At 37.3% G+C, this 6,353-nt stretch overlaps 1 pseudogene; it reads left to right on the top strand.

The window, feature by feature from the left end:
- Positions 1–501: 501 nt before the first annotated feature.
- Positions 502–2,651, top strand: LOC101981403 (annotated as a pseudogene).
- The last annotated feature ends 3,702 nt before the right edge of the window (positions 2,652–6,353 follow it).

The following is a 6,353-nucleotide window of genomic DNA, read 5'->3' as shown; positions in this document are numbered from 1 at the left end:
AAAAAAGCACTTTGATCAGAGCACTAAATATTTATCTGAGAACAGATGATCTTCAATTAAACTTTACATACTGACAGAAACAGTTTATTTCTGCTGAGGAATTTATATTTATGTGTTTGTATTTGTAGGCATTTTTTCAAGTGATTTTTTTTAATCAGCAAGATGGAAGTCATGACCCTTATGTTTATAATATTGATGAATGTTTCTCTACCTCTTAAATCTAAGGTGCAATGACATTTTAAGGAACATTGAACTTAAGGGTGATCTTAGTGTTGTTTACTACACAAACGGCCTTTTCTTTTTGTGTTTACCAAAGCTTAGCATCTTGGATTTTCTACATAACATCATTTATACCTATTGACAGATATCAGTTTCAACTGAGATGGTATTTTGACGTGACTTTTCAAATAGACATCAGATGTTGGCATGTAATGTAGATTATATGCATTCATCTTTTAGCTATAAATTAACTTTCTTGGGTGTGACGTCGCATATGCGCAGATGTTTGGCGCAGAGGCCTGGCAGAAGCCAAGATGCTATGGAAGAGATCTACAAGGCACACTTGGCACCTTTCTTGCGTCTGAGCCGAATTCTTTGGAAGGGACTGTGGCAGACGCCCTGCATGCTGCCCTGGCCCGGCATCAGACCGTCCGAGAATATAACTACAATGAAAATTTCGAAGAAGATGATTTGTATAGCCAGTCTATGGAGGATGATTATTGTATTTCACCATCAACATCTGCTCAGTTTATTTACTCACGGCGTGACAACCCTGTAGAAGAATATGTTTATGAAGATCTGAAAGAGTCATCTAATTCTCTTTTGAATCACCGGTTAAGTGAACACGACCAAGCTTATCTTTGCTCGTGCCTTGATCACTTGCAAGAGGTCCTGGGAGATGCTTGTACCCGATGACATAGTGATTGAAGCAATTCTGAAAAAAAGAGTTTTATGTCCAGCAGACTTCGTCAGTGGTTCTGGAATGAGATAATGCACAGAATTTAAAGGAGAAGAACGAAAGAGCCGTGTCTGAAGGAAAGACATCAAAAAGAAAGTCAGTTGGATCTCGGTCATCTTAGAGTGAGTCTGAAATTGTGCCAAAAATTGCTAAAATGACTGTATCTGGAAAGAAGCGAACTATGGGGTTTGAAGTGCCTGGCTTAACCTGTAAGAAAAATGGATATATTCTGCATACACCTGACAAAGCACCTCCTGGTGACGATGGCAGCATTGCTTCTCCTAACGTTCTTGAGACCAGCACTCATAAATCTGCCCTCCTACATCCCCCAATCAAGCATCAGAAGAGCTGAGTTTAGCTCCCACACCAGTGAAAAAGTCTGGCAAGCGGAGGCGCCAGATAGACGTGAAGGCAAAGCTGGAGAAGCAGCAGGGCGGGAAGCAGCTCCTCAACTTAGTGGTCATTGGTCATGTTGATGCTGGGAAAAGTACTCTGATGGGCCATTGCTTTATATTCTGGGTAATGTAAACAAAAGAACTATGCATAAATATGAGCGGGAATCTTAAAAGGCTGGCATGGCTTCCTTTGCATATGCATGGGTCTTGGAGGAGACTGAAGAAGAAAGGGAAAGTGGAGTAACAAAGGATGTCAGCATGACGAAGTTGGAAACCACAACCAAAGTTATTACATTAATGGATGCTCCAGGCCATAAGGACTGACTTCATTCCAAATATGATCCCAGGAGCATCTCAGACTGATGTAGCTGTTTTAGTTGTTGATGCCAGCAGGGCAGAGTTTGAAGCTGGATTTGAGACTGGAGGGCAGACATAAGAACATGGCCTTTTGATCCGATCTCTTGGAGTGACATAGCTTGCTGTGACTGTCAGTAAATTGGCAACAAGAAAGATTTTAAGAGATTGCTGGAAAACTTGGGCATTTTCTTAAGCAAACAGGTTTTAAGGAGAGTGATGTGACTTTCATCCCTAAGCATGGTCTCAGTGGTGAAAATTTAATTACAAGATCACAGTAGTGTGAACTCACTCGATAAAGGATCCTGTTTAATACAACAGACTGATTCCTTCAAACCCCTTCAACGATCCATTGACAAACCTTTTAGATTGTCAGATGTCTTCAAAGTTCAAAGATCTGGCTTATGTGTGACTGGTAAAATTGAAGCAGGTTATGTCCATTCTGGTGACCAACTGTTAGCAATGTCACCCAATGAGCCTTTTATAGCAAAAGGAATCACTCTGATGAACATGTTAATTGGGCAGCAGCAGGCAATCACATTACTCTTACATTGGTTGGGATGGATATCACCAAAATCAATGTTGGCTGCATATTTTGTGGCCCCAAAGAACCCATCAAAGCTTGTACTCACTTCAGAGCCCGGATCCTCATCTTCAGTATTGAAGTTCCTATAACTAAAGGATTACCTGTGCTGCTACACTGTCAAATCTCAGCAACCCTGCTGTTATTCGCGATTGAATAGTGTCCTAAACAAAAGTACTGGAGAAGTCACAAAGAAAAAGCCTAAGCTGCTGACCAAGATCTGCAAGGCACTGGTAGAGCTGCAGACCTAGAGACCAGTGGCTCTGGAGTTTTACAAAGTCTTCAAGGAGCTGGGTATGTTTATGCTGCAGTACGGTGGCCCACGATAGCTGCTGGTGTTATCACTGAGAGAAAAAAGTGATGGGTCCACCATGTTTCCACCATGTTCCAAATGCAGAGAGACAGTCAGCCATGGAGGCATCCATCCAGTGGTGCAGTTATGGACACAGTGTGCAGTTGATAATGTTTGTAGGTGAGAGAAACTAAAGCTATAATTAGCTGCCAAGATGTATTAATAATCGCTCCCGCAAAAGTTTCGATTTGCCAACTGACAAAGAAAAACCGATATTATACTTCCATTTCAATAGAAGTTGGTTTTTTTTTTTTTTTTTTTTTTTTTTTTTTTTTTTTGCTTTGGGGAGGTAGTAAAATGCATTTTCCCAAGACATGTGGGGATTATTTGAGGATAATTAAAATATCGTGAAACGGACTCAACTTCCGGCCAAAGCAAAACAGTCTTTGTTTTCTCTTTTCCTTCTCCTGTGCATGTTTTAAGGAAGGACAGCTAATTGGGGCTTTTGATGTAGTCAGTCTTTGACCTGGAGCATTTTTTAGATAACACTAAGAAAATATTTACTGATGGTAAATCTATTTACCCTCTATTCTGTGTTGAAACTGTGAATATCCCTCATGTTCAACAATTCTGCCTTCAGGAATGTGATATTAATGACTGAAAGCTGCTCTTAGGTCACTGACGTATTATTTAAGTTGAAAAGTCAGATAATAAAACTCCTTAGTTTGAAAAAAAAAATTAACTTTCTTTCTTCCCCCAGATCTGCAGAGTGTCTCAATGATCTGTAATTAAAATCTCCTCCAGAAGGTGAGTTGATTTACTTATTTCTAAAGTGCTCAATTGTGTAGACAATTTCCCAGACAAGCACTAAGGCAATGCTCCTCCGTATTTATATTAACCTTAAGGTATTTATTTCTTGGATGAATTAGTTAACAGATTTTCATATGAGACTTTTGTACACCTTTCATTTTTGTTGATGCTTTCTCCCCCTGTTCTGCACCTGTCTTAGGTTTTGCTCTGTTGTTTTCCTCCCTCTTCGTTAGAAGCTTTCTTCTTTGACCCTTTTCAAGTATCCTGGCTTTTCTCCAATCTCACATCAACTTGGATGCCTGCGTTTAACAGAGACTGAATCTGCTTATGAAAAAGGACATTTAGTATTTGTCATTTTGAGTCTGGTTCCCCTTAATATAAAGTTCTTTTATACGTAGTCTCTTTATTTATTGATGCCCAAGAGCCATAAGACTTCTAAAAAGCATTAACAGATGGCATCATAATGCTTATCTAAGACAAAAAGGGATTGCTTTAGACTTCTCCCTGAAATTTTATTTAATATGCTCTGCATATTTGTCAAAGTGCAATTCTTGGGGAATAAATTAGTTATTCTCCATGTTCTCAAGAGGACGAATAATTGAACATGTCAGACATCAGAATCCAGGTGAACCAAATTCTAAGGATTATCTTTATTCTCACCCCAATAAAATACAGTAAAGATCTAGTCAGGTTGAATATCAGGTGCAGTCCTTCATGACAAAATGTCATAGGGGACCGACAGAAGGGGATATGGAAGATGCTGCTAAGTCTGCCCCAGTCTCACTGGATGGTCAGGTAATCCATGTGGGTGACCAGACTGTTTTGGAGTTAACACTCAATGCTTTGCCTGGATTTTGGGAGCTCAGACCTCTTTCATGGAAAGCTTCCAACAGGCACAATGTCTCTCTTTTTATGGCTTAAGACATCTGGAGAATGTGTGATATCAATGAGAAAACATTAAGTATTCATGGAGTCCACAGGTTAGCCAACAGTATCCTCCTAGAATGTAAATAACATCACATACAGAGAGGTTTATAAATTAATAATACCTAAAATTATGCTTCATGTTAAATTTCTACTATTTAGATATAAGTTTTTTTTTAAAAATATCAGCAGTAATTACAAAAAATAGAAAACAGTATTTATTCTATAATAGAACTGAATCAATGAGGGTAATTTAATAATTCAGAAAGGAGCTATATTCATGGAAAGACTGCAATGACATAATATTAGCATTAGACAATTTTCATCTTTGTTTAATTGTACCACTTGGTATTGCCACCAAGAGCTGCCCTGCTTTTCTTACACTGTTTACTCATTTTATAGTATGTCCAAGAGATGTAATACTTTGGGAACGCTAACGAATTGGGTTTAGAAAAAAAATTGTGTGGTTGATTCTATAGGATGCTAAGGTTTTTGGGTCATTGACTTCTAGCAAGGAAAAATATGTAGATATAACCATAGGAGGCTACAGATTAAACATTTATCTTATTAAGGAACTTATCTTATTGATAAGAAATAATTATTAGTAGCCTCTAAAACATTTTCATCGCAAAATATTTCTTTGAATGGCTAAAGTATCTACTCAGTTGTAATAGAACTCATTCATTCGCTCCGTTAACACTTGTGAGTGATGGTGTGGTGAAAGTTTTATCTTAGTTTGTGGGGGGTAGTGTTTGAAAGACTATAAATTGAGATATAGATGATAAATATAAATCTGCATATATGTGTACCATCTGGGCATCCTCTGTGTGCTCTCTCTCTCTCCCTATTTTTCTCTCTCTCTCTTTCTCTTATCTCCCTTTCTCTTTTCCTCTGTCTATCCCTCCTTTTCTCCCTCCCTCCAACCCTTCCTGTTTTTAGTGCCTTCTATTCATAAATTACAGATCAAAAATATTCTTAAAAATGTGCAACCTCTTCTGAATATATGCATAAGTATTCCTTTATCACTATTCCCTGCATAATATAGAATAATGAACATTACATAGCATTTATATTTTATTAGTTATTATATAGATTCTGGAGCTGATGCAAAGTATGCAAAGGGCTGCAGAGTTATATGAAAAGTATTAACTATTTTTATGAGGGACTTGAACAATCACAGACTTTGATATCCTAGGGTTATTGGAATCAATCCTGTAGATAAGGGGCTGTGATACATATATGAATATAATTATGATTTATATTATAACGAATTATGTTTATTTAGGTCAATTCCATTTATCAAACAAAAAACAAAATTGTTAAATGTTATAGATACAACTGGAAGAAGTGAAGTAATATAATGTTTATAGAATATTTATTTAAAAACAGAATATAACAGAAGTTATAAAATATGTATGTATGAGATCAAGTCTATAAAGAAATGAAAAACTTAAGGAAATTATTTGGCAAGATTGCAGGGTTAAAGGTATTACCTTAGTTCTAAAATTTAGCAGTTACAATACTATATGGTAAATTGTGTTATACCAGTCCCAAATTTACATGTTGAAAATTTAACCCTATAAAGGCTGCAGGATGTGACTGCGTTTGGAGATAGAGTATGTAGAGATTAATCAAGTTAATATGAGGTCACTTTATTGTCCCAAATCCAGTTTGACTGGTGTCTTTATGAAAAGGTGAGATACGGGCACAAATATACACAGGCAGCACCCACACAAGTGTAAGACAGTCTCCAAGAAACCAAGCCACTCAAAACTCATGGCTTTCTAGCTTCTAGAACTCGGTGAAAAACGAATTTCTGTGTGAAAGTCACACAGTCTGTGTGGCTCTTTGTTATGGCAGCTATTACAGATGGCACAACAAATGGTAGAAAAATTCTGGAAAAGCATCTCACATTGTTTACCAGATTTTATTAGGCCTTGGCTTCATCTCTAATTCCCCACTTCCTCTGTGACCTTCACGTCTCCCAAGTTTGAGTAAAATAAATTTATTCACATATATAAATACAAGAACATCTTT

The sequence above is a fragment of the Microtus ochrogaster genome, linkage group LG10 (genome assembly GCF_000317375.1).
Source record: "Microtus ochrogaster isolate Prairie Vole_2 linkage group LG10, MicOch1.0, whole genome shotgun sequence".
NCBI classification, from domain to species: domain Eukaryota; kingdom Metazoa; phylum Chordata; class Mammalia; order Rodentia; family Cricetidae; genus Microtus; species Microtus ochrogaster.
Note: the sequence above shows the minus strand (reverse complement) of the source record. Positions and strands in the feature narration are given on the sequence as shown.